Raw genomic sequence first — 23,826 nt, forward strand, 5'->3', positions numbered from 1 at the left:
CCCTCTCTTATAGGTATTAGCAATTAGGATCTGTCTCACAGGTGTAAGGAACTGTCATTGACCTTTTCTAACTGTCAGTAAACACAATTAATTGGCTTCAAAATTCAACTTTTTAATGAAAATTGAACTAACATTAACATGAAATGTGTCTCTAATTTTATATATATGTAAAATACTCCCCCCTCACTCCTTCTGTCTCTCCCCATCTCTCTGGCCCCAGTCTCTCTCTCACATATGCTCTCTGTCCCTAGTCTCTCTTTCTTTCTCAGCTTAATGCACTTTCTGAAACTTATAGAACACAAAGTATGTAATCAGAATATTATAATTTTTTCTCTCACACGCTTTAAAAAAAGCTCGACAAATTTTATCTCATAGAGTCATAGAGTCATACAGCACGGATAGAGGCCCTTCGGCCCATCGTGTCCGCGCCGGCCATCAAGCCCTGTCTAATCTAATCCCATATTCCAGCATTTGGCCCGTAGCCTTGTATGCTATGGCATTTCAAGTGCACATCCAAATGCTTCTTAAATGTTGTGAGGGTTTCTGCCTCCACAACCCTTTCAGGCAGTGAGTTCCAGACTCCAACCACCCTCTGGGTGGAAAAATTCTTTCTCAAATCCCCTCTAAACCTCCCGCCCTTTACCTTGAATCTATGCCCCCTAGTTATTGACCCCTCTACTAAGGGAAAAAGCTCCTCAGCATCCATCCTATCTATGCCCCTCATAATTTTGTACACCTCAATCATGTCCCCCCTCAGCCTCCTCTGCTCCAAGGAAAACAAACCCAATCTGCCCAGTCTCTCTTCATAGCTGAAGCGCTCCAGCCCTGGTAACATCCTGGTGAACCTCCTCTGCACCCTCTCTAACGCGATCACATCCTTCCTGTAGTGTGGCGACCAGAACTGCACACAGTATTCCAGCTGTGGCCTAACCAGTTTTTTATACAGCTCCATCATAACCTCCTTGCTCTTATATTCAATGCCTCGGCTAATGAAGGCAAGTATCCCATATGCCTTTTTTACCACCTTATCCACCTGTTCCGCCGCCTTCAGGGATCTGTGTACTTGCACACCCAGATCCCTCTGACCCTCCGTCTTGCCTAGGGTCTTTCCATTCATTGTGTATTCCTTTGCCTTGTTAGTCCCCCCAAAGTGCATCACCTCGCACTTTTCCGGGTTAAATTCCATTTGCCACTGTTCCGCCCATCTGACCAACCCATCTATATCGTCCTGCAGACTGAGGCTACCCTCCTCGCTATTTACCACCCTACCAATTTTTGTATCATCCGCGAACTTACTGATCATACCCTTTACATTCATATCCAAGTCATTAATGTAGACCACAAACAGCAAGGGACCCAGCACCGATCCCTGTGGTACCCCACTGGCCACAGGCTTCCAGTCACAAAAACAACCTTCGACCATCACCCTCTGCCTTCTGCCACTAAGCCAGTTTTGTATCCAATGTGCCAAGGCACCCTGGATTCCATGGGCTCTTACCTTCTTGACCAGTCTCCTGTGCGGGACTTTATCGAAGGCCTTACTGAAATCCATGTATACCACATCCACTGCGTTACCCTCATCCACACACCTAGTCACCCCCTCAAAAAATTCAATCAAATTAGTCAGACATGATCTTCCCTTGACAAAGCCATGTTGACTATCCCTGATTAATCCTTGCCTCTCCAAGTGGAGACAAATTTTGTCCCTCAGGATTTTTTCCAATAATTTTCCTACCACTGATGTTAGGCTCACTGGCCTGTAGTTCCCCGGTTTTTCCCTACTACCCTTCTTGAATAATGGTACTACATTAGCGGTTCTCCAGTCCTCTGGCACATCCCCTGTGGCCAGAGAGGTCCTGAATATATGTGTTAGAGCCCCCGCAATCTCCTCCTTTGCCTCACACAGCAGCCTGGGATACATTTCATCCGGGCCTGGGGATTTATCCATTTTTAGGCCAGCTAAAACCGCCAATACCTCCTCCCTCTCGATGTTAATATGTTCGAGCATATCACAGTCCCCCCGCCCTATTTCTATGTCTACATCGTCCTTCTCCATAGTGAAAACAGATGCAAAAAATTCATTTAGAACCCCTCCTACATCTTCCGGCTCCACACACAGATTGCCACTTTTGTCCCTAATGGGCCCTATTTTTTCCCTAGTTATCCTCTTACCCTTAATATACTTATAAAACATCTTCAGATTTTCCTTTATTTTGCTTGCCAGTGTTATTTCATGGCCCCTCCTTGATCTCCTAATTTCTTTTTTAAGTATCCCCCTGCACTTTTTGTACTCCTCTAGGGCTTCCTCCGTCTTTAGCCTTTTGTATCTACCAAAAGCCCTCCTTTTTTTCCTAATCAATAAAGTTTCTGAAATTTGACCTCTTGTTTTTCAAAATTATTTGAAGAAAAGCTACTGATTAGAAAGGCATACAAGCTAAAGAAAAATATCCCATCAGTACAGCTGACTCAATGCATTATGAAAAATTGGTATGCTGCACGTGCTCAGACTGCACAATCCAAATACAGTTCACAACTCTGGGCAAAGCTATCAAGCCCAGGCATTTGGGAAAGGTGGAGGCCTTCAAGCAAAAACTTTAATGAAGTAATTAAAAACACGAGACAATTGAACGAATAAATACAACCAAGTTATTGTGAAATATGTAAAATTGTGCATTTTTAAATTTGGTTTAAATCATTATTTTGGGCATTGGAGAAAAATGGGAGGAGGGGGTGGAATTCAGGAAGCATTTTGAGTGAGTTGTGGGAGCCTGTTGGTCTGATCGTGCAATCACAAGGTGATCTACTCTCGCTATAAAATAGCAGCTATTGTATGTCACACAATGTGACATCTTTAACACTGAAAGGGCCTATCGAAGTACCACCTACAGGAATAACAGCTACGCTACTTATAATGAATTTTCAATGAAACCTCGCACACACGCACCAAACTAAATATAATAGATTAGTATACCACGATAAAATTAATGTGCTAGTCCATATTTAAAGCATAAAAGTCTCTTTTCTATGCTGAGTCCTATGTAAAATGAATTTGGGACATCTCCATCCGGTAACTAATGGGTACAGGCCGATAGGACAAAACTGTCCCCAGTCTTGACAATCTCACAGAGAGGCCACAAGATGGCCGATGTGGGAAACGGGGGGTGTAGTGTATGTACCTTTAAGAGCCCCTGTGTACTGTAATACCGGTAGTGACCACTCAGGTATATAAGCCTGTATAGCGTCTTGTATCTTTTAGTTCACCTCCAGACTTTGTTCAGTAAACACCTGTTAAACCAACTCCTGCATTCCGTGTCTCCATTAACACACGGATACAACAGTGGCGACGAATTGGAAACGGACTTACCTGCAATTCGGCAGCACCTCAAGGAGATCGATTCCTCAGATGAAGGTCAAAGGAAAAAAAAAAAAACTGTGGTTTCACCAGCTAGCCGGGCTGGTGGCAGGTACTGCACTAATCCTTCCTGGGCGGCGGGCTGGGGCTTGATCGGGTGGCTCTGCAGCGGAGCCGAGCAGCGAGTCGGAAGGCAGAGGCAAACAGAGACGGAGGGTGGAGCACTCGGGAGACGGCCGGCGCTGCAAAGCAGGTCGGCATTCGGACCAAGCAGAGGGAGGGAAAAGTCCCAGAGCACGGTGGCATAGTGGTTAGCACTGTTGCCTCACAGTGCCAGGGACCTGGGTTCGAATCCGGCCTCGGGTGACGGTCTGTGTGGAGTTTGCACATTCTCCCCATGTTTGCGTGGGTTTCCTCCGGGCACTCTGGTTTCCTCCCACAGTCCAAAGATGTGCGGGTTAGGTTGATTGGCTATGATAAATTGACCCTTAGTGTTAGGGGGATTAAAATGTGTGGGGTTACGGAGATAGGGTGGGATATGTGTTGGTATAGTGGTTACGGGGATCGGGTGGGATATGTGTCGGTGCAGGCTCGATGGGCCGAAATGGCCTCTATCTGCACTGTGGGGTTTCTGTGATTCTGTGATTGAGAGTCCGGCGGGAACGAGTCTCCAACTATTAAAAATATCTGTGTAAATAAAAAACCGCGGAGAACAGCGTTGTCAGCAGCGGCGGGAAGCACCATTTTTCTCGGTAGGGAAGAAAGGAAAGCGCGGGAGGCGCCATTTTTTGATTTTCAGGATGCCTAAGACTGGCAATATTACTGCTTTCGATAGTGATATAGACGATTGGACCACATATGTGGAAAGAGTGGAGGTATATTGCACAGCGAATGAAGTAGAGGATGATAAAAAGGCATCGGTACTTCTAAATCTGATGGGCGCAAGGACATACGGGCTGTTACGAAACTTAATCACTCCAGCCAAACCGATGGACAAGAATTTTAAGGAGATTGTTGATACCCTACAGGAGCACTTAAACCCAACACCGCTGCTGATAGCGGAACGATTCAAATTCTTCAGGAGGAATCAGCACAAGAATGAAAGTAACGCTGATTACCTCACCGAATTAAGAAAGCTGTCAAAGCACTGCCAATTCGGGGCAGGACTGGCAGATTCTCTACGAGACAAATTTGTCTGCGGTCTCCTAAGTGAAGGAACACAGAAAAGGCTACTTTCTGAGAAAGATTTGACACTGGACAAGGCTTTCAGTGTGGCTGTATCATACGAAGCAGCAGCAAGAGGAGCTGCAGAGATACAGCAAAAGCCACAGGACTTCGGCACCCATGAAATGACACGGGGTTGAGAGAGATGTTATCGCTGCGGCAGATCCACCCATGACCAGAGGGACTGCTGGTTCAAGGACAAAGCATGCAGGCAATGCGGAAAGATGGGACACATTGCACGTGTATGCCGATCTGGAAACAAAAAATCCACTGACAGAAAAAAAATCAATAAGGAAAAGTACAGAAAGGTACAAATGATGACGGACAGTAGCTCCGAAGACTAGAAGAGCGATAGCGACTCCGGAAACAAGAGACTAAGCTGTCTCAAATTACATAATGTAATTGCCAAAGAGGATTACCATACCATTTGGGTTACCCTCATGATAGCGGGGTCCCCAATTAAAATGGAGCTAGATACAGGATCAGCTCTGACCGTCATAAGTCGACGGGATTACGAGCGGCTATTTCCGCATATACCTTTGAAAGACACATCCATTATCTTGAAGACATATACGGGGCAGAAAGTATACCCCAGAGGGAAAATAAAGGTGCCTGTTGTATACAATGGCAAGGAAATACAGAAGTTGTATTTATACGTTCTGCAAGATGGTGGTCCACCGTTGTTGGGACGTGAATGGATCAGGAAAATACGTTTAGACTGGCACTCCATTCAGGCACTGACGGTGACCAGTAAGAAAAAAAATGATGATGATGTCATACCTGAACGATTAAAAGACATCTTGGCTAACGCCAAAGAAGTGTTTCAACAGGAACTAGGAACCTTGAAAAGGTGTCACCGCCTCAATAAAAGTGGAAGATGCGGCAATTCCCAAGTTTTTTAAGGCAAGGCCGGTGCCATACACAATTCGTCCAGCAGTCGAGGCAGAGCTGGAGAATTTGGAAAAAGCAGGTGTGTTATCCAAGGTAGATTGGAGCGAGTGGGCAACACCCATCGTCCCGGTCATGAAGAAAACGTTGAATAATGATAAATCTGAAGAACAGAGAAAAATTCGCATCTGTGGGGGCTTCAAGGTGACTGTAAACCCGGTCCTTCACATGATACAGTATCCTCTTCCAAGGATAGAAGATATTTTCGCCTCACTATCTGGAGGGAAACGTTTCACCAAAATTGACTTGGCACAGGCATATCTACAGATGGAGGTTGAGGGGGCCTCTAAAAAGTATCTCACGATAAACACACACAAAGGCCTGTACCAGTACAATCGACTGGTTTTCGGAATAGCATCAGCTCCAGCTATCTGGCAAAGAGCTATGGAGCAAGTCCTGCAAGGGATTCCGGGGACTCAATGCTACCTAGACGACATCCTTGTAACAGGAGAAAATGACAACGAGCACCTTGCCAATTTGGAGCAGGTGCTCACTAGGCTGAGAGAACGGGGCCTACGAGCAAATCGCCCCAAGTGCGAATTTTTCCAGAAACAAATATCATATTGTGGCCATATAATTAACGAAGAAGGATTGCATAAGTCACCTGAAAAAATTGAAGCGGTCATGAAAGCCCCAGCACCTGAAAATGTCTCACAATTAAGGTCATTCCTGGGATTGATAAATTACTATCATAAATTTTTACCACACTTGTCAACTGTTCTGCACCCTCTTAACGCACTGCTACAAATGGGAGTAATTTGGAAATGGAGCGAAGACTGTAAACGTGCCTTCCATAAATGCAAAGGCTTGATCACGTCCAAGGAAGTGTTGGCTCATTACAACCCATCACTGCCAATCAGACTAGCGTGCGATGCATCCCCTTACGGCGTAGGAGCGGTATTATCGCATAGATTCCCTGATGGCTCGGAGCGGCCGATAGCTTTTGCATCACGCTCATTGAACTCAGCTGAGCGTAACTATGCCCAGATCGACAGGGAAGCACTCAGCCTGGTGTGGGGAGTGAAGAAATTCAACCATTACCTACACGGACAAAAATTTACCTTGTTGACTGACCATCAACCCCTTGTCTCCATATTCAACCCTAAAAAGGGCGTTCCCATTATGACAGCGCAAAGGCTACAGAGGTGGTCCCTTTTCCTAGGGGCACACCAATATGACATAGAATACAAAGGATCAAAACAGCATGGGAATGCTGACGGTTTATCGCGCCTACCGTTGCCAACGGTAGAAGAGGCACCTACAGTGGACCCAGTGGAGATGTTCCACTCAACCATAGTAGAATGTCTACCAGTAACAAATTCTACCATTGAAAAGGAAACGAGAAATGACCCGACTCTCTCACGAGTCTACGATTTAACGGTGAAGGGATGGCCAGCACATGGCGAACCACTGTTGCCAGCATTCTCGCAAAGAAGAGAACAGCTGTCAGTGTGCCGAGGAACCTTGATGTGTGGATTCAGAGTGGTGATTCCACCCAAACTCCAGGATAAAGTGCTAAAGGAGCTTCACGAGGGGCATCTGGGTGGAGTGAAAATGAAGAACCTAGCCAGAGCGTTTGTGTGGTGGCCAGGTATCGATGGAGACATCGAAGAAATGACCAAGAGCTGTCTAGGATGTCAGAAGGTCCAAAACGCCCCACCACAAGCCCCCCTACATCCATGGGAGTGGCCCTCATCTCCATGGCAAAGGGTACATATCGACTTTGCTGCTCCACCACCACGGAAAAAACCATCACAGTATTAAGGACCATATTTGCCAGGAATGGGCTGCCTGAACAGATCTGTTCTGATAATGGACCACAATTTGTGTCCGAAGAATTCAGGAAGTTCTTAAAAAACAATGGGGTTAAGCACTACACGTCCGCCCCATACCATCCCGCCACCAATGGATTAGCTGAAAGGTTTGTCCAGACCTTCAAGAAGGCCATAAAGGCCATGGGTAATGAAGACATAAATCTACAACATAAGGTAGATAACTTCTTGTTTGCATACAGGAATGCAACACATGTGGTTACTAACCAAACTCCCGCCATGATGTTTTTCAATAGAAGACTAAGATGCCGGCTGGATTTGATCAAGCCAAACATCAGAAGGGACGTAGAGAACCGGCAATTTCAAGGCATGAATGAAAGGCCAACTAGAACCTTCCAGATAGGTCAACAAGTTTTGGCCCGGGACTACCATACCGAGAAATGGCAGCCTGGAACTATTTGCACACGACTAGGACCACTGATGTATACCGTGGACATTGGTGAAAGCATAATAAGGCGCCATGCTGACCAGATCATAGAGTCATCCGAAAAGGGACAACCTACACCACAACTCTATACACCTAATGATGAAGCAGAGATAACCATAGTATCTACCTCCGATCCGGAGATACTGGAACCAGATGAACCCGACACTGGCATTCAAGCTGAATCGACCTTGCCAAAAGAACCTACTACACCACCGAGGCGTTATCCGGACCGAGTCAGGAAGCCTCCAGAGAGACTGACTTATAATTGATTAACTGCAGCAAATGTGTAGATTATTGTTCTTGTAAACATGTTAATTAATGATTACTTAAAATGTTATGTACTAATTATCTAAAAGGGGAGGAATTGTAGTGTATGTACCTTTAAGAGCCCCTGTGTACTGTAATACCGGTAGTGACCACTCAGGTATATAAGCCTGTATAGCATCTTGTATCTTTTAGTTCACCTCCAGACTTTGTTCAGTAAACACCTGTTAAACCAACTCCTGCATTCCGTGTCTCCATCAACACATGGATACAACAGGGGGAATATGATATATGCAGGAGGAGTTGCTCTGTTCAAACTGGGGCTCACGCACGTTGTTGTGGCAGGGCAGAGAGAACTTTACTCCAGTCTGGCTGTGCTTTAACAAACCTGTGAGTGCTTGATGGCGACCCCAGGCACTAGAATTCCCCGGGTTTAATATCCCTCACCTCAGTGGGCACACAATGAGTTAACAAATACAAAATGATGAAAGAACTTGCATTTCTACGGTGCTTTTCATGACCTCAGGACATCCCAAAGCGCTTTACAGCCAATGAAGTACTTTTGAAGTGTAGTCACTGTTGTAATGTAGGAAACGTGGCAGCCAGTTTGCGCACAGCAAGCTCCCACAAACAGCAATGTGATAAAGACCAGATAATCTGTTTCAGTGATGTTGATTGAGGGATAAATATTGGCCAGGACACCGGGGATAAACTCCCCTGCTCCTCTTCGAAATAGTGCCATGGGATCTTTTATGTCCACCCAAGAGGGCAGACGGAGCCTCGGTTTAACGTCTCATCCGAAAGACGGCACCTCTGACAGTGCAGCACTCCCTCAGCACTGCACTGGAGTGTCAGCCTAGATTTTTGTGCTCAAGTCTCTGGAGTGAGACTTGCACCCACAACCTTCTGACTCAGAGGTGAGAGAGAGCGCTGCCCACTGAGCCTCAGCTGACACTTAGAGTTATGGAATTCTCAAGACAATATCGTCACATCCAATGCCCAACTCCAGACAGGATTGTGATGCCTCATAGATCCTCTACGGCATGGGGACCCTGAAATTGAAAACGTATGACCCACCTGAGTGATTTTACAGAAGCATGCAGTATAGTTATTAGCACATCTCACCAACCTGACTTCTTGGCTGCCCTGTAGAAGGGGAATTATAAAATAACTGGTAAGATTCAGATTGCTTGATCGCCATTTATCAGCCTGACTTATTGCCAGTCTCCCATGGAACAGAAGCAACAGTGCAACCTTCAAATTGAATACTCGTTTCGCAAAAGCATCCAAAGAACTCCACTGCTGTCCTGATATTTATTGCTATAGCCTATTGTTTGTAAATTAATGCAATGTGTATTTATAGTGAGGGAGGCGTTGAAAATTACCAGTTGCAAATAACTGCTGAGAGTTCTGGGATGATTAATTTCAATGGTGTTGGGCCTGTTTATGGAGCCCATCAATCATGGTGCTTTGCCATAGAGTAAAAGTTAAAATGTGCACATTGAAAGTGGGAGATTTCAGCCCTGTGACAAATTCATAGCTGGTAAGTTTACGCCATTAAGGTGAGTTGACACCCATTGAATGCAGCCCTGCAGGGTATATACACAGCCTCAAGGAAACTGAGCAAAAGAAAAGACTTGAGTGCATCCCAAAGCGTTTTACAGCCAATGAAGTACTGTTTTGAAGTGTAGTCACTGCTGGAATGTAGCAGCCAATTTGCACACAGCAAGGTTCCACAAACAGCAATGTGATAATCTCCAGATCATCTGTTTTTAATGGCATTGGTTCAGGGATAAATATTAGCCAGGATACCAGGGCAAACTCCCCTGCTCTTCTTCAAATAGGGTCATGGAATCCACCTGAGAGAGCCTTGGTTTAACATCTAGATCTGGAAGGCAGCACCCCTGGAGTGTCAACTTTGTGCTCAAGTGGCTGGCATGGGACTTGAACTCAGAACTGTCTGCCTCTAAGCGAGAGCACTGCGCACTGAGCCACAGCTGGCATCTAGTAGTGCAGAATCACAGCAATCATTTCAGACCCTTCTAAACAAATGACTGGAGAGCCTCTGCAGAAATAAATGCCTGTATTTATTTATTTCTTTGTAACTTCATTTTTCTTTTGAAGGTAGGAGATCCCTTTTATTTTTTCCTCCCTTTTGTCCATTAAGGGTCTCGCGGACCCAAGCATGCCCTGCAGCCAAGGGGCAGCTGGCCTGCTCTCCGGCCTTTGCCAATGGTCATCTTGAGCTGGCTTCTGGGAAGCACAATACAGCAGCCCAGCAATGCGACTCCCTCTAGGCTTCACATCCTCCTTGAAAAGGTGCCTGACCCCCCCCCCCCCCCAACTCACTCAGTGCCAAATCAAAACAAGTCATAATCAGCACTGGATTGATCCCTGGGATGAGAGGGCTGTCCTATGATGAGAGATCGAGTAGAATGGGCCTATAAATCAAATCAACTTTATTGTCATTGTTAGTGCACAAGTGCAGTACAACGAGATGTAGGCTTGCGGCTCCCGAGAGTGTACATTTAGATTAAGACATTTAAACATTCAACATTCATTTGGCTTGTAATACATTAACATAAACATAACCATAATAAAGTGCATTGGCAGATGTGCAGGCTTTAGTGTTTATTTGTGGAGTTCAGTAGGATGACAGCCCTGGGAAAGAAGCTGTTCCTAAATCTGGTCGTACGGGTGCGAATGCATCTGTAGCGTCTCCCAGATGGCAGGAGGGCGAACAGACTGTGGCTGGGGTGGGTAGGGTCTTTGATGATGGACTGTGACCTCCGTAAACAGCGTTTCTGGTATATGTGCTCTATGGTCGGTAGCCGGGTGCCAGTAATGCGTTGGGCAGTTTTGACTACCCGCTGCAGGGCTTTCCGGTCATAGTAGCTACAGCTGCCATACCATACTGTGATACAGTTCGTCAGGATGCTCTCTATTGTGCAGCGGTAAAAGTTAGAGAGGATCAGGGGTGACAGGTTACATCCCTTCAGCCTCCTTAGGAAATATAGGCGCTGCTGGGCCTTCTTCACCAGATAGGAGGTATTGAGGGACTAGGAGAGGTCTTCCGTGATGTGGACTCCGAGGAACTTAAAGCTGTCCACCCTTTCCACCACAGCCCCATTGATGTGGATGGGGGTGTGACTTCCGCCTTTAGACTTCCTGAAGTCCACAATGATTTCTTTGGTTTTCTTGATGTTAAGGGCCAGGTTGTTATCGGCGCACCACTTCATGAGATGCTGGACCTCCTCCCTGTAGGCTGACTCATCGTTGTTGGTGATCTGGCCTACTACCGTGGTATCATCCGCAAACTTGATGATGGTGTTGGAACCAGGAACAGCCACACAGTCGTGGGTGAAGAGGGAGTAGAGGAGGGGGCTCAGCACACATCCTTGTGGGGCCCCCATGTTCAGGGTCGGGGGGGGGGGGGAGGTGTGGTTACCTAATTTGACAGACTGGGGTCTGTTTGTTAGGAAGTCCAGGGTCCAGTTGCAGAGGGAAGTGTTCAGGCCAAGAGTTTGGAGTTTGGTGGCCAGCTTGTTGGGGACGATAGTGTTGAATGCTGAGCTATAGTCTATGAACAGCATTCTGATGTAGGTCTCTTTACCATCTAAGTGATTCAGTGCCGAGTGTAGAGCAGTTGTGATTGCATCCTCCGTTGATCTGTTTGCACGATAGGCAAACTGGTGTTGGTCAAGAGAGGCGGGAACACTGGCTTTGATGTGAGCCAGGACCAGTCTCTCGAAACACTTCATTATGATGGGTGTGAGTGCGACAGGTCGATAGTCATTCAGACACGTCATAGCCATTTGTTTTGGCACAGGAATAATGGTAGCAGTCTTGAAGCATGTAGGGACTACTGCCTGGGCCAATGACAGATTGAAGATGGCGGTGAAGACATCAGCCAGCTGATCAGCACATTCCTTGAGTACCCGTCCAGGGATGCTATCCGGTCCAGCAGCCTTTCGTGTGTTCACTCCGCGTAGAACACCCCTTACGTCGGAGGTCGACAGAGTGAGCACCTGGTCTTCCGGGGGTGGCAAGGCTTTGGTAGCCGGCTCCCTGTTGTCCCTGTCGAAGCGAGCATAGAAGTTGTTAAGCTCCTCCGGAAGGGAGGCATTGCTAACCGGGGGGCTGGTATTTTTGCCCTTGTAGTCAGTGATGGACTGGATGCCTTGCCACATGCGCCGGGGGTCCGAGTTGTTGTGGAAATGATCCTCTATCCGCAGTGTCTGTTTCCTTTTGGCATTCCTGATACCCTTTTTTAGGTTGGTCCTAGCTGCACTGTAAGCCGCCGCGTCGCCAGATTTAAATGCTGCGTCGCGTGCTTTCAACAGCGAGCGGACCTCTCCGTTCATCCAGGGTTTCTGGTTTCTGGAGTTTAGAAGAATGAGAGGTGATCTCATTGAAACATAAGATTCTGAAGGGGTTTGACAGGGTAGATACTGAGAGGTTGTTTCCCCTGGCTGGAGAGTCTAAAACTAGGAGGCATAGTCTCAGGATAAGGGGTTGGCCATTTAAGGCTGAGGAGGAGGAGGAATTTCTTCTCTCAGAGGGTTGTGAATCTTTGGAATTCTCTGCCCCAGACGGCTGTGGATGTTGAATCTTTGAGTATATTCAAGGCTGAGATCGATAGATTTTTGGACTCTTGGGGAATCAAAGGATATGGAGATCGGGCGGGAAAGTGGAGTTGAGGTCGATGATCAGCCATAATCTTATTGAATGGCGGAGCAGGCTCGAGGGGCCGTATGGCCGACTCCTGCTCCTAATTCTTATGTTCTTAGCTGGGAGGCATGATGGGAGTTCAAACCAGGTGCGGTATTTCACTCCTGTTTTTTCCCTTATGTTGAAAATACCAAAAGATTTGACACTTACGTGTGTTGTTTCACCCCTAGCCAACCCTGCAACAGTTGTCAAATGTCCACTTGGAGTGGATTCTGATGTTTTGCTCCTCTTTCTACTGTTCCCCAGTGCCAAGCACCATTCACACGCTGCCTGTCGCCATCTATCAGTAAAACACCCAGGATCAAATAACAGCTTCAATTGACTTATCCTCCAATTCTCCACCCCTCCCTGAAGGGAGTGGAGAGGGGACCAATGTGCTGCAGTATTGCTCAGCGTTATTCTGGTGTGATAGAATACGCAATGTGTGGAACACTGTAAATATTCAACTCAACATCTCTTGGTGCAATGCACTGACCTTCAAGTATCCTTCAAGGGTTATGTGGTCAAGTTGCCCCTTGAACTCATCTGCTATTCAATGCAATATTGGCCATTACAACAACAAATATTAAAAGGTGCTTTTGCAGCCCTGTGATCCTATGTTGAGGCATCGATTTAAAGTAATTGGTCGGAGGATTAGAGGGGAGTTGAGGAGAACCTTTTTCACCCAGAGGGTGGTGGGGGTCTGGAACTCACTGCCTGAAAGGGTGGGAGAGGCAGAAACCCTCATCACATTTAAACAGTACTTGGATATGCACTTGAAGTGCCGTAACCTGCAGGGCTACAGACCGAGAGCTGGAAAGTGGGATTAGGCTGGAGAGCACTTTTTTCAACCGGCACAGACACGATGGGCCGAATGGCCTCCTTCTGTGCCGTAAATTTCTATGATTCTATGTTGTTGCCACAATGTTGTTGGAGCAGGTTCATCCACACAGGACTCACTCTCAATCAGATCTCCAAGAGCCTGTTAAACCTCATGGCTTTTCTCACATTAACACTCTGTGCTTAAAATAAATAAAAATGATCATTCTTTCATTGGAGGTGTGAAGGCTTCTTCCTCAGATTTCTCTTCTCCAGAAGGCACAATTCTTGATGGGGCTCAGGCCTGTGCTGTTGATGACCCTGTGGTATCTCGCCCAATTGGCCATGCTCCATGTTTGAGCCTATAAAATGAATTGCCAAAAGGTCATCGAGCTGAAACGTTAACTCTGTCTCTCGCTCCACAGATGCTGCCTGACCTGCTGAGTGTTTTCAGCATTTTCTGTTTATATTTCAGATTTCCAGCATCCGCAGTGTTTCGCCTTTGTATTGTAGTAACCTTTCCTCTGTGGACACCTGCACCTACACTTGTGGTAGGGGTCACTTCAATAAGGAGGGGGAATGTGGCTAATTTGGCCGCATTCTCACCCAGGGGCTGCTGACCGCCCGCCCCCACCAATACCACCCCAGAGTGATATCAGCCAACTCGACCCGCAGCAGAATGGAAGCTGAGACTTTCTGACTGAGCACTGCATTCGCCCATTAACTGGTCCAGGCAGCGGGCGGTCGAGGGGGTCGTTCAGCCCGACTGCCTGCCTCTCTTCCGCGGTTATGTTCGCGCCCGGGTGGCCCCGGAGGTGGAGCACACGGTGTCCACCGGCACGCTCGAGGCCTTCCATGACTGGTGGGCACCGGAGGGACTGGAGTGCATCATCACCATGCCCCCGCCCGCCCCCCCCCCCCCCCCCAAAAACAGAATTTTGATTTAATTTGGTAAGTTTCCTTTAAATTTTGTTGAAGTTACAGTTTTATTGGCTGTGCTCCTTTAAAAAAGGGGAATATAAACAGAAAATGCTGGAAATACTCAGCAGGTCAGGCAGCATCTGTGGAGAGAGAAACAGAGTTAACATTTCAGGTCGATGACCCTTCGTCATAACTGGAAAAATTTGGAGATGGAACAGATTTTTAAGCAAGTGTAGGGGCCGGGAGGGGGGGGGGGGTTGGAGGAGAGAACAAAAGGGAAGGTCTGTGATAGGATGGAAGATAGGAGAGATTATTTAAGATATAAAAGGGATGATGGTGCAAGGCAAAAGGAGATGGTAATGGGACAAGTTAAGAAACAAAAGATGAGTCTAGATGAAGTGTAAATGGGAATAGCAGAATGATCGACAGCTGCCATGTGGGAGAGAGAAAAAAAATGGGAAAAAAGAGACAGAGGCAGAGGGGGCACTGGACTCCTCTTGAATTGGTGATGGCACCAGCCATCACCACTGAAATGAAACAAAAGGCAGCACTTCACTCGGCAATGCTTTTTACCCAGTGAGTAACTGAGGAAGTTATTCTAACAACCCTTAAATAGGATTCCTAAAACATGCCGCCCTGGATAGCTGTGTGCTCCCCTCGCTATGTGTGGCTCCAGCTCTCTCTGCAACTGTGACCAGAGCAACTCAGACCCCACATTCACGGCACTTCTTGTTAACCTTCTATGCAGGGATGAAGAATTAAACTCACCAGGTCACCTCATCCCAAAAGTCACAATCACTCAATTTCGTTCTGTGACTGGAAATAAAAAGTAAAATCTAAAATACTTCTTCAAAAAAAAACCCCTACAGAATTCTCCTGTCTAATTCAAAGTGGGCTTTTTCTAAATTCTTTCTGCTCTCCTGTTCCCCCCCGCCCCCCATTCCTTCTGCACCTGGCCCGAGGCTGCTGGTCTGTGCTGGGTTACAGTCCCACAGGCTCCGGCCGCTCGCTCCAAATGCCGGATTATTCACTGGTGAGTCCAGACAGGAAGGATTAGCGAGCTGTTCAGCCGTGAGGAGAGCACACACCTGAGCCACACACTGTTAACCCATTGTTCTGTGACTCTGGTACTGTGCCAGTACACCAGCTCCTGCCACCAGGGCGGGTGTGCCAGATATACAATGGACGGTGGTCAGAGGGACTCAGCCATTTGACTTTGGTGCACCGGGTCCCGATGGTGTGTCAGGAGCATGATATAAAAGTACTGTAGGGTTTTTTTCCCTCTTGTTTTTGCTCGTCGAAGCGAGGGATGTTTTGGCTGTGGAATGGACCTCTTCCCATTTCAGACACCCACCCAGGGGGGAATTTTGCCAGCCCTGGGGAGGCAGGTCTGCCGAGAAAATGGCAGAAACTGGGAGCGGGTACCGAGCCCACCCCCATCCCGCCTCTGTGACATCTTCCCAGGAGACGGGTCCCCAACTCGCGCTGGGACCCGTCTCCTCGAGGCGGGAAGGGGATTACAGCCACTTAACTGCCTGTTAACAGGATTATCCCCATTTTGCCAACACAAGTGCGGGCTTCCCGAAGTCGGGAAACCTCGCCAGGGTCAGCGAGGCGAGCAGTGGGTTTGCGGGGGTGAGAGGGTTCGAAAAGTGCGCTGTGGAGGTGAGTGATGGGTGCAAGTGTGGAAGGTAAGTATGAGAGGTGAGTGAAAAGTGTTAGAAAAAGTTTCCTTACCTTTGTTTCTTCCTGCAGGCTTTAACCGTTGGGGGTCCGGAGGTGCCTCATCTCAACGGCAGAGATGGCAGAATGGCTGCTGCATTCTCAGATGCAACAGCCATCTGATTTCTGCTCAGAAAAGAGGTTTTGGTGAGACTTTGTACAAGGGCTCACCTTAGAACAGAGATTGTCAGTGTTTGAGTGACAGCTTCTCAAAGCTGTCAAACAATGACAATTGATCTATCAAAAATTTTTGACAGATGAAACGTCATACGCTGACGTCCTCTGTCACCGGCTTTCCCTTAATCGGCCTGGTAAGCCCGCAGGGCGGGCTTAACAAGGTCAATCAAGGGAAAATAGCGTGGGTTGGCCGGACGTCATTGGGGGCGGAACTGAAACCCGACAACCAGCAGTCGCGCCCCCAACGAGAAACTTTCCCTCCCCCGTGTCCACTTTCCACTGTTGTTGTAATCGAAGGGCACCCCAGTGTTCAACTAACAGATGTTGCAGAGCTAGAGCACATTTGTTCGGTGCTTTTAGGCTCTTGTTGTGTTTCAGATGTGTCAGTTTTAGTAAACTTTCAGCGGTGCGAGGGAGTTAAATAGTCAGCAAATTCACTCATTGACCCAAAGTGCTTCTATTCCCCCGCTCCGCGCTGAGGTTCAGTAACTGGGATGACGTTGTCAGCTTGACTTCTAACATGTATTACTCTGTTAACAGAATTGAACGAAAACAATAAATGTTGAAGTTAAAGGGGGGAAAGAGGCTGTTTGGCCGGGTGGGCGATGGGGAGGTCATGTGATGAAACTCCAGGAATACATCCAATCAAAGCTCGTCACTGCTCATTAGTTATCTGCTGACGTGGTGTGTGACATGGGCCAAAACGCCGGACTTCAGCAGCGTGGAAACACCACAAACATTGGGTTGAATTTTAATGGGGGAGCAGGGGATCTCCGAGGCGGGCGGGAACCCCGGGAGAATGGGTTTCCTCCAGGCCCTGCCGAAGTTAATGGCAGGAAGGATCTGAATGGGAAGCTTGTTTCCCACCCGCAGCCAGCCTGATTAGCTGGCTGGCTCCTGGAGGGTAGGCCTGCGGCACTAGGCCGCGGAGAGGAGGGAGGGATCACGTGGGGGCTGGGGGGACAGCAATGGGGGAGGGGGGTAGCGGGCGTCAGAAGAGGATCGTGGGCCGGGAGCAGAACGGGGAAGGCCAGAGGAGCGGGGGGGTGGGGTCAGAGGCCTGGGGGGGGGGTCTCCAATCGTGGGGGGTGGGTTAGGCAGGGACCCTGGATCCAGGAGGTCAGTGTAAAGGCACAAACCCCCTGGATCCAGCAGTCCTCGCCTTCCACTAGCTGGCAGGTTTCACGAGGCCTGCAAAACCCGACCGGCTAAAGTTAAATACAAAATGGCAGTTAAAGCAGAGGCTTCCAGCCTCAATATAAGATTTAAATAGATGACCCGCTTCCTGGGAGCAGGTTGGCGTCCCGCACCCCCCCTCCACCCCATCCGACCGCCCCTGTCCCCTCATCCTCCCTCAGCTAAAACTGGAAGCGGGCGGGTTGGAGGCGGCTTCAGGTTGCGATTCCGATTTTTAACACTTTAATATCCCCCACAACCCCAACACGCTCATTTTTTTAGGTTAAATCTCCCCCCATTGTATGGAGAGGGAAGCAGTCATCCTGATCAGCTCAACCAATCAGAACAACCACTCCAGCTGAGGAAATCAATCCCGACTAATAACGAGCAACTCCCAACCGGGCACTTTATGACAAAGGACAAGCAGCATCCAACCATGTTCTGGATGGTGAGCGGGGGCTGGGGAGCGGGCCTGGACCGGAGGTCTGAACCTGGACGGGGTCAGGTCTGGGCCTGGCCAGGCAGCAGGCCTAGACAGGGGCGGGTCTGGGCCTGGGAGGGGGTCTGGGCCTGGGAGGGGGGAGGGGGTCTGGGCCTGGGAGGGGGGAGGGGGTCTGGGCCTGGGAGGGGGGCGGGGTCTGGGCCGGGGCGGGGGCGGGCCTAGGCCAGGGAGCGGGCCTGGTCCTGGACCGGGGAGCGGGTCTGGGCCTGGCCGGATGGCTGGCCTGGGCCGGGGAGCGGGCCTGGGCGCGGCGGGTCTGGGCCTGGGCCGGAGCGGGCCTGGACGGAGCGGGTCTGGGCCGGGGGTGGGTCTGGGCCTGGATGGGGGCGGGTCTGGACGGGGAGGGGTCTGGACGGGGAGCGGGTCTGGGCCGGGGAGCGGGCCTGGACGGGGCGGGTCTGGGCCGGGCCTGGAGCGTCTCGTTGTGCGAGTCAACATTCTCAGCAATTACTCTGATAAAGTCCCAACTGCTGGACGCAAAGCTAGAAGCTGCACCAAGGTGCTGTGTCTGATAAATTCAGGCCAGAGTTCCAAACTTTGGTGAGAGAGAAAGATTGCAAAGTTTTCCACTGAATGGTGGTAATGTTTAAGTAAATATACACGCGAAGTACATTTATCCTGTATTGTGTCTGACATTTTCTACTAAAATTAGTGCAGGCGGCTAATACAGTGTCGCTGTGGCCACACCTGTGGCCAGTCAGTGATATCTGTTGGCCAACACTGTCCTAAGTTACTGAAAACCCCTCACAGGGCAAGTTTGGGACTGTCCTGTGATCTGGGTGGTGTTTACGGGATTTGTTACCGTGTTAAAGTGACTGGACTCTCAGACTCTGATTTGTTTTCAATGTTTGGCAGGGTCAACACTTAACCCGAACTCCAGCCTTTCCCCCGGGGTCTCAGTTGTGTTTTATTGAATGAAGGTCCCGCCCCCCCATAGAATTTACTATAACATAGTCTTGAAGTTGAGCACATTGAGGAGGTCAGTGAGCTGGACGGCCTAACTCCCTCTTTAATGCTGCTCATGTCTGCAATCTTATCACTTTATCAGCAGCTGCCAGCGAGGAGATGGATCCAGACTGAGGTCTATTAATGACCGCAAGCGTCTAGTGTTTTGCAATCAGATTGGAGATGGGTCTTGTGATCGCATTTGCATGTTTAAAAGTTTAAGGACTGCTCTCAACTCTAACTGGAGATAAATTTCTTTGTGATTTAAAACCAGTTCATTTGACACAAGAAATGTACATTTAATGGGTTATCAACACCTTGCCAAAGAGTTAAGTAACTGTCATCCCTTTTTTTTTTACAGAAGACGCCATGGCTTAATTCATTGCTTGTCCTATTTTCACTGAGATTTAACCCACCAAGTCATTAATTACATCGAACTCCTGTTCTGCTGGGGGTTATGATCCTTGACCTGCGATCTCTGAACCTAAATAGATGTCAACAACAGCAACCTGCATTTATAGACCACATTTATACCAGGGCCGCATCGCAGAGGCGTAAGGAAAACGGACACTAAGCCAACTTAAGTGGGGTGACCAAAAATTGGCCAATGAGCTGGATTTTAAGAAGGGTTCCTAAAGGAAGAGAGAAAGTTGGATAGGTCTATGGAGAGTGGAAGCTAGTCAGCTAAAGACACAGTGGTGGAGGGGGAGGTATGAGAGGTCGGCGTGAGGAATGGAGAGTTTGGGAGGGAGTTTTAGGGCTGGAGGAGGTTAAAGATAAGGAGGGGCAAGACCATGGAAGGATTTAAACACAAGGATGAGGATTTTAAATGTGGCTCCCAGTCCCCCAACTCCTCAATGGAGGTGAGTGAAGACAGGGATGCTTGGGACTTGGTGCGGGATAGGATTCAGACAACGGAATCTTGGGTGAGCTGAAGTTTATGGAGGGCGGAGGACTGGAGAGTTTTGAAATAATCAAACCTGGAGGTCTCAAATTACTGTTTTAGCAGCAGATGGAACAAGGTATTGGTGGAAGTAGGTGATATTATGAAGGTGAGAGTAGGCAGACTTTGTGAAAGAGAGGAGATGGATTTGGAAATTCAGCTCAGAGTTGAACAAGTCACTTGAGATTGTGAACTGTCCCCTTGAGCCTGAAACAGTGACCAGGGAAAGGGATAGAGTCACTGGCAAGAGCACAAAATTGTACAGAGAATTGAAGATGTTGGCTCCTTCAGTCTTCACAATCTTTAACTGGAGCAAGTTATGGTTGAGCTAAGGTGGGATATCAGACAAGCAGCCTGACAGCCCAGAGGCAGTGAGGTGATGGAGAGGTCGAGCTGGGCATCATCAGCATATATGTGGAATCTGAGCCCACATCTGCAGATGATGTTACCAAGGGACAGCATGTAGGTAAGGAAGGGAAAGTCAAGGTTGGGGATTCTGAAGATGATGGTTCAGGGTGAGATGAGAAACCCTCGCTAGAAATACTCTGGGTATAATTGGATAGGTAAGAATGGAACCATAAAATGGAAGTCCCATCAAACTTGACAACAGAGGAGAGGCATTAAAGGAGGAGTGTGTTATTGACTATGTCAAAGATGCAGAGAGAACGAGAGGGGATAATGCACCACAGTCGCGCAGAATGTCAAACCAATGACTTTGGTTAGGGGTGTTTTAGTACTGTGAGAGCAGCAGAAAATTTGATTGGAGGGATTTAAATTGAGTTGCAGGAGAGATGGGCACAGATCTGGGAGTCAACAACACATTCAAGGACTTGGGAGAGGAAAGGGAGGTTGGAGATGGACGATAGTTAACTAGGACAGAGGGGTCAAGAGCTTTTTGGAGGAGGGGATTCTCAATGTGAAACAGATTTCCTGGAAGATTTTCAGTTTGTCCCCATCAACCATGGTGCTTGACTTGGGCATCTGCACATTTTTCATACAAACCAGCTCACGATGGATGATTCATGCCGGAGGTCCGCTTCCCTGTACAAGCATCCCAGCTGGGTTCTGAACAGGAGTTAACAGTGTCATCACAAGAATCTACATCCACATCTTAACATGATTGGGACCAATAGGATTAATTTGGTCTTATTGGCTAGTAAAGCATTCCCTCTTCTCAGACATGTAAAAATAATTTAATGGGGTTGAGTTTGTTTTTGTCACCTGCTGTGAGATCTGTGATGTGGTGGTTGCCCACAGTGAGTGGTCAGAGTCTAGACATTTATGTGTCCTATAATTTAGACATGGTCGCTGCCTTAAGATTGGTGTAGCATTAAGACCTAGGAAGACTGAGCTATTCCCTCTATATTGTTTGGAGCAGGGTCCTAAAAATGGAAGAATCAATAAGAGACCATTCTGAAAGCACTAATCTGATCAGGGCCATTGGTTTGAAGTGACTGAATAATCCAAATGACATTTTTATTACACTAGTAGATCTCCCATGGTGTTGCTGCTGATGAGCAGGAGGATAGTCTATTTTATCCTGACAGGAGCAACACACAATGTATAAGAGAACCTCCCATGGTGCTTCTGCCAGTAGTCTGGAGCACTGTATGACACTTCACTGCTAACATGAAGCCGCATTTCCGCTGGGTTGTTCCTTTAAGGCCACTGGTCAATTACTTCCTGTGGGAAAGTGGTCTAAGTAGACACATCCTGGTAACTGCAGTGGCTTGCCAAGTTCCTCGGGCCAATTAAAGATGAATGATTGTAGCTGCTTGTAAATTTCTGCTTCTGGGTCAGAAACCCAGCATTGAATGATTGGCTTCTTTTTCTTAATTGTTTTTGCATTTGTTTGACAGATGCCTGTTTGGCATATAAGAGTTCATATAATAAATGTGGAATTCCCAAAAATTGCAAGCGACTATATTTTGGCCCATTCCAACCATATTTCAGTGCAAACTGCCTTTGTTCACAAGTCACTGTCAGGTGTGCAACTGGTCCACGCAGACCTGAGGCCGTCACTGGCATGGTAGTTCGGGGAGTGTCCATGGATGTTGTCTATATGGACTTTCAGAAGGTCATTTGATAAGGTTCCGCGCAAGAGATTATTAGTAAAAGTGAGAGCACACACAATTGTAGGTAGCCTTGTGACGTGGGTGTGTAATTAGTTGAGAAGTCAGAAACAAAAAGTAGGGATAAAGGGAGCGTTCTCTAATTGGCAGAGTGTGACAAGTTGTGTTCCCCAGGGATTTGTACTGGGGCCTCAACTTTTCGCCATATAAATTAATGACTTGGATGAAGGAATAAAGAGTTGTATATCCAAGTTTACAGATGACACTAAGTTGAGAGGCACAGTAAATCGTGTAGATGGGAGCAGAAGGTTACAAAGGGACACAGACAGACTAAGTGAGTGGGGAAAACTATAGCAGATGGAGTCCAATGTGGGAAAGTGTGAGGTCATCAACTTTGGATCCGAGAAAGACAAATGGAAATAATTTCTTAATGCTGAGAGACTAAGAGCTGTGGAGGAGCAAAGGGATTTACGTTTCCATGTACACGTCACTAAATGCTAGTGCACAGTAATTAAAAAGGCTAATGGAATGTTGGCCTTTATCTCGAGGGGGTTGGAGTATAAAAGTGAGGAGGTTGTGTTTCAGTTGTACAGAGCCTTGGTCAGACCCAATCTGGAGTGACTGCGTTCAGTTTTGGGCACTGAACCTCAGGAAGGATATATCTGTACGGTGCGGATTCACCAGAATGATACCAGGGCTTAAAGGGTTCAGTGATGAACAGGTTTTATTCCCTGGATTTTAGGAGTTTGAGGGGTGATCTAATCAAAATATTTAATATAATTAAGGGATTTGATAGGGTAGATATAGAGAAACCAGTTCCTCCACTCGGGGAATCCAGAGCAAGAGGGCATCATCTTAAAATTAGAGCCAGGCCATTGAGGAGTGAAATCAGGAAGCAATTTTTCACACAAAGGGTAGTAAAAATCTGGAACTCTCTCCTCCAAATGGCCCTGGTTTCTGGGACAGTTGAAATGTTCAAGACTGAAATCAAGAAATGTTGTTGGATAAGGGTATCAAGGGATATGAAGCAAAGGCAGGTAAATGGAAGTCCAGATCAGCCATGATCTAACTAACTGGCGGCACAGACTCAAGGGGCTGAATGGCATACTCTTGTTCCTATAGAGATGAGGAAAATTACCAGATCCTTGGTGCACTCGAGTTATCTAGTTAGAGCTAGATATTTAAGTTGGCGTCAGAGCCCTGGGATTAGGAGGGGGGAATCCATCCCTATCCTGATCAATGCCAGTGAACGGAAGACCAACATTGATTCAATGGGGAGAGTAGAAGGGTATGCTAGGAGCAGCACCAGGCATAGCTTAGAATGAGGTATCAAACTAGAAGCTACCAAACAGGGCTGCCTGCATGGTAAATATCAAAAGCAGTAGGCTACAGACAGCCAAGTGGTCCCACAGCCAATGGAACAGAGCAAAGTTCTGTAGTCCTATCACATCCAGTCAAGAATGATAGTGGAAAACTAGGCAAGTAACAGGAGGAGTAGTAGCATGAATGTCCCCATCCTTAACAATGGTGGATCCCAGCATGAGTACAAGAGACAATGCTGAAGTGTTTGCAGGTATCCTCAGTCAAAAGTGCTGAGTGCATGATCTGACTCGTCTTGCTTCCAAGGTCCCACCATTATAGATGTCAATGTCCAGCCAATCTGGTTCACTCCCTGTGATATTAAAGCCAGGAGTGGTGCTCTTTGCTGATGTTTCCAGTGTTCAGCTCCATTCACAAATCTTCCCATAATGAAGCAGCTCTTGCCAGCTTACATCAGGAACAGGATAACATC

The 23,826-nt window shown here is 47.6% G+C and overlaps 1 protein-coding gene across 2 annotated transcripts in view; it reads right to left on the minus strand.

Moving 5' to 3' along the window:
* LOC147102946 (voltage-dependent calcium channel gamma-1 subunit-like) overlaps positions 1 to 23,826 on the minus strand; it is a 44,908-nt gene that overhangs the window by 15,082 nt on the left and 6,000 nt on the right. The gene's annotated exons all lie outside the window — the stretch shown is intronic.

This window comes from Somniosus microcephalus, chromosome 21 (genome assembly GCF_052327205.1).
Source record: "Somniosus microcephalus isolate GS21.2 chromosome 21, FLI_Smic_1.0, whole genome shotgun sequence".
In the NCBI taxonomy this organism is placed as follows: domain Eukaryota; kingdom Metazoa; phylum Chordata; class Chondrichthyes; order Squaliformes; family Somniosidae; genus Somniosus; species Somniosus microcephalus.